Raw genomic sequence first — 10,761 nt, 5'->3', positions numbered from 1 at the left:
ACGCCGGGGGTCTCACTGATCAGACTCAGTCTCTCAGAGCCGGATCTGCCAATGCTTGCAGCCAGAAGTTGCATCAAGCTGGAGAGACCAAGCCGAAGGGCCTGCCCTGCGGTTTAGGTTTGTGAGTTATCCCTATCAGCAGCAGCTGTTGTGTATGTTTCTTAGGGCACGCAGAGGGAATGGAGGACCCAGTCTCAGGCAGACCCAGAGGTACCGGTGATGGAGGGAATCCAGCTAGACCCTGGAGCTGCGGCTGAAGCTGCGTGCTGGCATTTGGAAAAATACTGCTTCGTTTCCAGAAGCAGGTCTGGTCAGAAATCCTTCCTGCAGCAGTCAGTACTGAGCCTCGTGCTTTCACCAGAGGTTTATAGGCACTTTGCAAAGGAGAAACTGCAGAAAGGCGTTGTCACTTGAAACCTTGAGACCACAAAATGCAGATCCAGATGTGGAAGGGCAGCACGCCTGAGGATGGAGCTCCTCAGAACCTGCTTTTGTGCTCAGTCCAATATCCCAATAGGTATTTTAAAAATTCAGACGATGAACTGGTTGTGGCACCTGCCGCTGCCAAGGCTGAGGTTTGTAAGGGTCACAGGGCCAGATTTTCAGCTGCCAAAACTTGTATAATGTCAAATGAACAGGGCTGACACTGCAAGTGAAAGATGCACTCCCGCCATTTATTTCACTGGGCTCCACTTCCCTTCCGCTATTTTCGCCCGCAAACAAAAAAACAAATCGCTGAACTTGGCGTCAAAAGCCGAGAGAGGGAGAGAGAGTGAAGCATCGGAGAGCCTTCGCCGGGATGGAGGGAGGCTGGTCCTGCCCTGAGCGCCCGGGGCAGCTCCGGGATGTATCCGAGCGCTGCTGGGGGCGGGCGGAGCCGCCGGCGGGGGGGGACACGGACACGGGGGCGCAGCCCCCCGGCCTGGAGGGGACGGACCCAACTTTTCTCGGGGCTGGCTGGGAAGGGGGAGCCGGGAGGAGCCGGGGTGGGGGGCGGTGGGGCCCGGCAGCCCCTCTGCTCCCGGGGCGGGGCGGGGCGGGGCGGGGCGGGGCGGGGCGGCCGGGGGCGGGGGCTGCTCGGCAGGCAGCGCCGCAGCCCCCCCGCACCGCACCGGCCCCGTCCAGCCCCGCCGCCGGGATGAGGAGCCGCAGCGGGGGAGCCGCGGGGCTCGGGCACGGCGATGGTGAGGCCAGGGGAGCCGGGGGGCGGCGGGGAGGGCCGGGGTGCCTCCTGCCCCGGGGGGGGGCCCGCGCGCGGCTGGGGTGGTACCCGGGGGCGTCCCGGTGGGGAGGAAGCCCGATCCGCGGTTGCCTGGGGAAGGACGCGGGCACCCGTGGGCGCCGGCAGCCGCGGCCGGGTGAAGGGCTGCCACGCGTGTGGGGGCGCAGCCGGGCGGGCGGGCAGGAGGGTTTTGCACGGGTGTTCGTGCCCAGGGCGTGTGCCCGCCGGCTTCCCTGCCTCCGTGTCTGATCAACTCGCGGCATTCGCCTAACTGCTGGAATTCCCACTAGTGATGCGCAGGAAGGCGAGAAGCGTTATTGCGGCCGGGCCAGGGCAGGAGCCCGGGGCCACCGGGGGAGTTACAGGGACCGGTGGGGCTCGGCGGGAGCGGGAAACCTCGTTTACGTGAAGCCACGGAAGGAAGAAGGTGTTTTCCAGGAGCGGAGCCCGGGGGTTCAGGCAGCTCCGTGCTCCGGCAGTCAGGGTCCGTAGTGCAAAGCTTCCCATCACATCCGAGCTGTCCGAGCGCTGTGCCCCTTCCAAGCTCGCGTCGTTGAAGCGAAGCGTTTTGTTGCTGCTGAACACGCACCTTGTTCAGACTTAGTGAAGCCGAGGAAAGTTAGCTGGTCCTGCTCGTGTCTAAGCGCTTTGATGCAGGTACTGGGAGTGGAGCCAGTCTGTGGATCTGACACCGGGAGAGACAGAGCTGTGTCTGTGAGTGTGACACTAGTGTCATTTCCTCAACCCCCTGAGGCGTCTTTCCTAGCTCCAAAACAAACTTCCCCTCTGGAAACTTAATAGAAGGGTGAGTAATAAAAACATTATGCAGCTACAAGTTTCTGCTGCTTCAGGGCAGCGAGGAAGGAGCTGGGCCCTGGTTTGCCAGCTTTAAGCTCCTAGGCAGGTCCCAGTTGGCCTGGACCGTGCTTTGAAGTGTGCGATGTCATGACTTCATTTCTTTTTAAAAATAAAATACTTTTCTTTTAACGGGAATATTGCCCAGTGTTTCTGGAGGGAGAATGATTTTCTCTGTCCCGTGTTACAGCAGCTGACTGTTTTTGCTTGGGATAGCAAAGGTAAGGTAGAGTTTTTTAGGATACTAGTCGAATTTGTCATTGTAGCAGGGGATGATGGATCCCTGGCTGAGGTCAGCCTCTGGGGAAGGCAGCTCGGGATGCTGCAGCAGTCCGACTGCTCTTTGGAGGAAAATATAGTGAGGGAGCCACAGGTGCTCCCACCAGGCGGGGGTGACCCCGGGGACCCGGCTCCCTGCAGCGTTCCCGCCAGGAGGGGGAACTCCTGCCATGTGCAAGGAGCAGCAGCCGCCTTCCTCTCCTTGGAAAAGACCTTCACTCCTTCCTTTCTCCTCTCCCAGCCTGACCTCGGCACTGTCAGCACCGTCCAGTAATGCCGTTGAAAAACAAACATATGAACGAACCTGTGTGTTTGCTTAAATAATAAGTACTTACACACTAAGGTATGTTTATCTTATTTCCTTAAACAGTCTCCTACTGGGTACCGACATAAATAGTTTAATTTCCCCAGGACTGTGTAAACACTGATTTAAGAGAAGAGGAACAAGTGCACTGACTGTGCTTGTTGGCTCATTAAGGCCCTCTAGGAAGTCTCCAAATCGTACATGCAGCTCCTCTGCGCCAACTGTGTTCCTGTGAGCACCATCAGTGAACCCCCACCTCCTCCTCCCCAGCCCCTAGAGCCAGCTGCCATGCCTGGTTTCCCACATTTGCTCCCCTTTTCTGAGTAGTCCCTATCACCAGGAAGTGGGAGGCAGGACAAAGAGCAAGGTACTCCTCCCGGCAAGGGTGCCTGCCAGTCTAGGTCTAAGTCCTCTGGGTCAGAACTGTCTGTTTGGAGGTGGTGGAAGGGGTTGCCTGATGAATGCAAGGGAGATACAGTTTGACATGGGACAGAGGACTGCAGGCAGCCTGTGGTGAGAGGGGTGATGAAGAGGAGGAGATGGGAATTCCCCACTTTTCCTTTGAGGACACCTGAAGTGTCTCCTGCTTTCCAAACTCCTCTGCTCCTGGCTGGAGGCAGGAGGAGGCAGTGCCTGGGGGAATGTGCAGGACAGGGAAGGATCCAGATCTGGTGCTGTGGTGTGCTGGGACGGAAGAAGGAGCTGAGCACCTTGAGCTGAGGACCAGGGTGTCCTCTGTGGGGAGTCCACCACACTTCCTCCTGTCTCCTGTACTGGAGGAGCAGCAAGCGAAGGGTATGGAGCATATGCCAAGAAGGTGTGAGGAGGCAATGTATTGCCCTGCATGTCCAAGCTGTCATGGTACACAATATGGAAATATTTGTGGTGGGTTTGCGTTTGAAAGCAAAGCTGTCATTTGAGTGAAAAGCAGAGGAATGTTGTCCTTCCAACACTTGCTGGTGAACAGGAGCAGAGAAGAGGGGTAGGATTGCCCCATGCTCGGGGTGCTTCACAGATGCAGATGCCCAGCTTCTGTAAATGGAAGTATTCTCAGTAATTTTATTGAGGAGCCATGCTGATATTAGCTGCCTAGGGATCTAGCACAAGGACTATGGTGCACATTCGTGTAAATACTGTGAACTCTGCGGCTGAACACCTGGGGTGACGGTGTGCCAAGTCAATAGAGCCTCCTGTGTTGGGGCACAATGATCGCTAAGCTCCTAAGGGTTAAAGAAAATCTTCCCTTGTGGGAAGACTACTAATTAATTATCCACTTACAGCTTCCCTAGGCAGTTGGCTGAAAAAGACAGCAATGGGTGCCAAGTTAGAGACCGTCTTGTGTTCTGATGTTGTTATTCCTGTGCTTCATTCCTCAGGTAGTCTCTCAAAAAAGTTTCCAAGTCTAGATGACCAATACACCAAATTAAATGGTGTAGATGTTTCTTTGGAAACCCAGTTGATTGCTCTAGGAAGCAGAGTTTTTCACTCTGAACGCTGACTATGACGATGCCGAGGAGCAGGGGGACAATTTCTGCTTGCCCTGCACTGACCCCCAAAATTTTCACCCTACTGGGCTCAGCTGGCAATGGCAACTTCTACCTTCAGGCCTGCACTTGTGGCCTACCCTTGCCCTCAGCTGTCTTATCTCATTCCTCCTCTATGCTGGTGTAGTGGGGCGGGGGGGGGGGGGAAAGTGTGGCATCATTTCTCACCATGAATGAATTACATCTAGGCTGGGGAGGCAGGGCAGTTCCTTCAGGTCTCCAGAGGACTGAACACCAGCATATTTTCTGCTCCTGCCTTCTGCATGTGTGTAGGAATAAAGCCATAGCAAAGGTCAAAGGCATATTTATTTGGCTCAGGGCCAGCTACAGCCCTGAGGTTTCTGCCATGTGGGCACAGGTGAGTGCTGGTATTTAGCCGGGCAGGCTGCATTTAGTTGCAAAGAACCTCATTGTGGAGCGATTTATGGGGAAGAGGGAGAAAGTGCTTCATGGATTTCACATTTAATCTCCTTGCACTTCTGTTTCTTGGGGTTCCCTGTTCGCCCTGGTACATTTTGTTGTGGGGCGGCTGCTTTTCTGAAAAAGCTGGTGGTCGTCAGCGTGATCTAACCTTTGCCTCAGCTGGTGCAGAGGGTGGATTACCTCCCACAGGAGCCTTAATGGGGGGGTTGGGAGACAGGTGGGGGATGAGCCATATGCTTGTTCTCTCAGCTAACATGAAACTGAAACCAGTGCATTCAAACCAGCTGACTTTAATCTGGTCTTGTTGTGTAATTCCATTAGACTTATTTTTATTAGAACAAATAATCTAATTTGAGCCCCTCCTCAATCCTAATGTATTTGAGTGGCTGCAGACACATGGGTTGCAGTGAGAGACACAGCCAGCAATGCATGATAGAACGCAAATTACCTGTAAGAAGGCAAACTGAACTTTGACAATTTTATGTGATTAGGGGAACAATTAGAGAAAATAGCTGGAGGTGTACTTGCCCAGCAGTTTGTGCACTGGTGGAGATGGGTGGTGGGGTGGCAGCTGCTCTCCAGGGCGAGAGTCATCCTAAGCACCATTCTAAGATGGGTGCTGGGGGGCAGCGGCAGCCCACCTGAGTCTCTTCTAGGCTGGGATGGGAAGGTGATGGTGAAAAGCCACTTGCTGATCTTCTGTGCTGGTGATGCTGGCATGTTTTTATCATGTCCTGATGCAGACAGGAGGGTTTGCTTATTCATAGGTGACCTGGGTTTTACAGAGCCATGGCTTGGTTTTGTCTGGTGCAGCAGAGGTTGGATCTGGACCTGTTGTACAAAGTTGAGCAGGGAGAGCATTTTCTTTTGGGTTCTCCCCTTTGCTTCCGAGATCCCTGGATTTGTATTTCAAGGAGCTGAGGCAGGAGATCAGTACCCTGCCTTCAGTATATCTCACTCCCACCTATTCCATGCTGCCCTCATCTCCATCTGTAAAGGTGCTCTCACCCATAGAATTCTTTGAAGTCAGTCAGCTCTGTGTAGGCTCAACACCTCCAAAAAGCAGGCCTGTGTGGTCCCACTCGCACATGCACCTGTTTCCTGGCTGCATCCCCACACTCTCTCTGCTTCCCTCCCTAACTTGGTGCCTGCCTTCTGATCTCTGGCTGGGCAAGAGTCGTGTTCAGCCACACATTGCAAAGCTGAAGTTGTGGTCGGTGGGTACTGTTCAGCATTTGCGTTGCAGCGGCACAGTTTACAGCCCCGAGCGCCAAAGCTGCTGTTGGCTACAGCAGAGCTGCAGAGTAAGGGCTTCATCCTAGCTTAGAGGAAGTGAAGCAAAGGGCCGGTGTGGGGTGGTGGCGGGGCACTTGCTCAGCCATCTGCTCAGGCTCTGTTTGCTCAGAACCACATTGCTGTGAGGCTTGTTATTTTCTTTGGCTCCCCCCCCCCCTCCCCCCCCCTTTCCGTTTGAGATGGCACAGACAAGTTCTGCCCTTATAGTTCCCATGGAGACAGATTTGATGCTGTACAATAAAGGGGGGGTGAGACACAGTCGGCTCTCCTCTGGGCCAGCAGTTCCCCCCATTCATTTGCAAGGCATCTCTCCCAGCAGAAACCCAGGCTCAGGGTCCATGTCATGTTCTTTGTCTTTAGAAACAAATCCCTAAAACATGTCTTCCTTTCTTATTCTTTGTGCGTGGGGCATAGCAGGAGAGTCTGCTATTGGGCTTTGGCTCTGGCACCCCAGGGGACACCTGCGCTGTGGGTAGTCCTGCCTGAGGTTTCCACCTTAATGCTTGAAAGTCCTTGAAATGAGTAAAATTTTACATTATCCCTTTCAGTATGTGAGCACCCACTCTCATAGCATCCATGAAAAGCTCACAATACTGTCTTCAAGTGCAGAAGGGTTAATTTGGGCTGATGGACGGCAACAAACGCATTCATCTATTTTATGGTGTGCCATGGCTGCTTTAACATTAGGAAGTCACATTTGCCACCATTAAAGCCTTTCTTAGGGATCTCCCTGAGATGACTTGAAGGATGCAGCTGAACATTTGGATCCAACAAATGCAAGAGTCCTTGCTTGTCAGGCAAGAAGGTGTCCCGACTCCAGTGGGACACCTCAGCTGAACAAGAGTGTGAACTTGTGAACCATTAGGCCCTTGTAGTGAAGTGATTGGCAAGGTGAGGTCCAGGCTGGTTTCATATGGACCAGAAAAGTTAGAGGAGAATGTCTGGGGCAATCTGCTGAAGTGCTGGCTTCTTTTATGGTGTGCCATGTCTGCTTTAACATTAGCTATGTCAAAGCTGCCACTATTAACCTAACCCCACCTAACCTAATCTAACCCTAACCCTGCCTTCTCGGGGGTCTGCCTGTTAGGACTGAAGGATGCAGCTGATTTTAGATGAGTCAAAGCAGTGGAACGTGCTTCCTTTTTATGGGCCCTCTATGGGCATGTTACAAAAACATGTTTTCCCTAACAGGAAAAACTGCTGAGCAAACTTTTTATCATTTAGCAGAGAAGGGAAAGAGGAAATAAAATAAAAACCCCAAACCAGTTAACATTGTACCCAGAAAAATAAGGGAAGGTAATAGCAATGAATATAAATTAGAAGTTAGAACATGTAGGTATCTGATAAGGGAGGCTAAAGGAATCAGTGAAATAGTAATGAGCAGAAGGGTTAAAGATGAAGAGAAAGCATCTTCTAAGAACACTAGGAATCAGCAGAATGCTATGTCCAGCGAAACTCCTTTGCTGGGTTCAAATGGTAGAGTCACAACAGGAAAAGAGAGCATTAGGTTAAACTCCAGCACGTGGGTTGTTCTCCAAATCACCCTTCTCCTTAGCAAGAAGTACTGTCTGCTGTTGCTATCACCAGACTTCCAGGTGAGAAAAAGTATTGGCCAGGTAGTCAAGGAGCATAAACTGTTGTTATAATAATACCTTGGTCTTAAACTAGTGCGTTCTCTGTACGCTTTACTGAAGACGGCAGTGCTGTTGTTTCAGTCTTTTAGAAAGGATGCTGAGAGAAAAGGGGACTTCTCTAAATCAGTGTTGGTGATTAGCAGCAGGGCCAGGTATAAACCCCTGTCCTGCAGAGCCCCAGCCTCTTGACTAGGTCTAGCAGTGTGCCTGGCACAGGTGATATACTCTGCTATTGTGACATGGCACAGATTTATGCCAGTGAAAGGGGCTTATCCATGGAAAAAACGATTCTGAAGCTGAAAATCTTGCCCACACTGAAGCTGACAGTAATAATATCACTAATTTAATATGCAGATCTTTAAAGCCAGAAAAGGACTTCTCTGATCGCCTTCTCTGCTCTCCTACCTACAAAAGAAAGATGCAAACAAAAGGAAAACCGTAGCTAAGGAAATGTCTTCTTGATTAATTCCAAAATATCAGATGGGGAATAATAAAAAAGAAATAAACCAGTTGTCTTCTGTAATAATAATAGAAGGCAAAACCCCCCATCAAAACCTGTTTAAATTCTCACTTGATGGTGAGGATTTCCAAACAGCCGATATAACACTGTCCGGAAGGACAGAATGAAATGGAGTGATTTCAGGTAGTGGTTTGAATCCTTCTTTGCCTTCTTGGGGCAAACTCTAGGCTGTTCCTGGGAGTTTTCTTCTGTGAGAAGACACATGGTCTTCTGGTTGGTGCATGCCAGGTGGAGCCTGTATGGGGAGAGAAGAGAGTCAGGGCTCACTGCTGGAGCCCAGACCTGGCACGCTACATTGTGCCTCACTTCATGAGCCTGGCTGTTCAAATTAGTAGGGCACCTCGGGAAGCAACATCCTATTTACTGGGCAGAAGATGAATAGCGACCCATGGGAAGAAGAAAAGGGGATGCTGGCACTGCGGCATCGCCAGGGTTGGGCAGGGTGCTGGAGGCTGAGCATGCTGCACCAGAACGGTGTGGGTGAGCTCCCAGAGAGGAGCCATCCTTCCGAGCCACCCTCTAGGGTGGTGATGCCATCCTTCCTGCCAGCTGGGCAGTTCCTTTCCTTCGCTGTGTTCCCCGCCCCCGGTGCACTTTGTACCATCGTTCACATGGGTCTGAGCCGACTTTTAAACCAAATTTAGTTCAAATGTGCATATGCTAAGCATTAGAAACCAAAAGGTCCTGACAGACAACTAAAGAAAAACCTGTCTGTGTTGCATGGATTCCAGGACTTACTCTGAAGCCAGTGTTTTCTGGGATGAAACCAGGAGAGTTAACTCATTGCCCTGGGAACGCTCTCTGCTGGAGACATGATCTGCTTGATGTATTAAGGAGGATAGTGCAGGTCTGTCCTGTTTAAACTTAGACAAAAAACTGGTGTCCTGCTATTGCCAGTGAGAAGAAATAGGAGAACTTCGATGCTTCAGCTTCTTGCTTGAAATGTGGCAGGAAGAGCACAGCAGCTCTGCAGGACAACACCCTGCATGCCCACGCTGACAGCCGGCAAAGGTGGAGCAGCCAGGTTCACCTCACAGCATTGTGTTATGCTGTAAAGCCCCAGAGTACCCAGGGGAAACAGAAAGTTTTCTTGGCTTCCACAGACTGCATAAATCAGTAAATACTTTGATGCGTATAGCCTTCCTGCCTGGAGGGGCAGGAGAGGGAGGGAGTCAGAGGCTAGATGGGGTAGATAGCAGGTGACTGAATATTTGGGGCTTGTAGTGCCCTTCTTAACTTTAGGAGATTTATAGAAAAAGTAATATTTTCTAGAAGTGCAAAGTTGGGTGGGTTTTTTTGTGGTGTGTTTTTTTTTTTTTTTTTGAGAAGAGAAAATACAGTTGACACACTGTGGGACAATTGTAAGGTACAAGAGATTCTTTTGGGCTGGATTTGCTCATGATATGCAGTGCTATGGGTCTGGACATTACCCCTCTGCCCTCACTCTGAGGAGAGTCGGTGAGAATTTGATGGAAGTAAAACAGGACCTGTGCAGAGAGGCCCACTGTGCAAGCATGTAAGAGCCAGTTGTGTGGAGCCAGTTGCTGCTGGTGGAAGATGAAGTTCCCATTCCCTCCTCTTTACCTACATCTGCTTCCCATTCTGGAGTTATCCATGTTCTTGGATCTGTCTTTCAGGTCATGTTGCATATGGACCTGCTCTCAGAGACACAGGCAATTCAGCATCTGCAGCTTCAAAAGTCTTTCATTAGGAGCCAGGCTGTCTTTTACTGTAGGGGCATGTCAAAGAAGCACAAAGTAAGCATCTTGTTGCTGGTATGAATTTAAGAGCCTTGCTGGTTGGGGAAAATCACAGGAGCTGATTAAAAACTGCTGGCTTTGTCTTCAAGGAATAGTCTTCAACCTTGCTTTCACCACATTTGAGGGAAGAGCTTTTAATTCCAGGGCAGGCTTTAGGGTTGTCTTTTCCAAATGACAGCACTGGGGACCCAGGTGGCATCTCATATATTTCCAGGCTTCTCCCATTTGCAGCGCTGGTTGGGTGTTGGGGCCTGTGTTCAATAGTCACTCTGAGCCAAGCCTGCAAGCCAGGGATGGTGACATTGGCTTGGTAAGGAATGAAAGAGTCTTTGAAAGCTGATTTATACTTCAGTTTTTTTGTAGTTCTTGGGTAAATCGGATAACTGCATATTTTGCATTTGATGTAACATAGCCCAGACTTTCCCTGTCTTCCACCTACACTTGGTGGCCCCCAGGATGGATTTTGGAGCCCTTGCCTTGGTGGGTGGTTGCTGTGGAGGGTGAGGGGGCACAGCCCGTGTACTCCTCTCTTGCTTTGCTAGTCCCTGTGCTGCACTGCACTGCTAGAGCCAGCAACGCACCAGGATTCACTTGGCCAGGCAGAAGGGCAAGAGAAAGGCTTGGGTCAGATGAAGGGTTTCTAGTAGCCAAGCATTCCTGCAGCATGCCACTTTGAAGATGAGCACTGTGATCTGTGAGTAAACTCCATTGTTTATTATTAGTAAGAATTATAATGGTGGTAGGTTGACTGCCTTTGTTTGGCCCATCTGTGTTTACCTGCATCCCAAAAACTCCCTGCCTCCCTGCATCGCTGCCTGAGAGATGAGCTGTGAGGTATTCTGGGATGTTTGGCTTTGCAGTGTTTCCCAGTCAATTCCTCTCTCTTCCACAGCCGCATCCCTCTTCTTTAGCAAACAACTGATC

The 10,761-nt window shown here is 51.1% G+C and overlaps 1 protein-coding gene across 3 annotated transcripts in view; it reads left to right on the top strand.

The window, feature by feature from the left end:
• The first annotated feature begins 1,051 nt into the window (after positions 1–1,051).
• HTR4 (5-hydroxytryptamine receptor 4) overlaps positions 1,052–10,761 on the top strand; it is a 140,664-nt gene continuing 130,954 nt past the window's right edge. For all 3 annotated transcript variants that reach the window (XR_010374217.1, XM_064459001.1, XM_064459002.1), the window contains exon 1: positions 1,052–1,184. The gene's annotated coding sequence lies outside the window, so the exon portion shown is untranslated. The remainder of the gene's footprint in view (positions 1,185–10,761) is intronic.

The sequence above is a fragment of the Phalacrocorax carbo genome, chromosome 8, assembly GCF_963921805.1.
Source record: "Phalacrocorax carbo chromosome 8, bPhaCar2.1, whole genome shotgun sequence".
Classification (NCBI taxonomy): Eukaryota; Metazoa; Chordata; class Aves; order Suliformes; family Phalacrocoracidae; genus Phalacrocorax; species Phalacrocorax carbo.
Note: the sequence above shows the minus strand (reverse complement) of the source record. Positions and strands in the feature narration are given on the sequence as shown.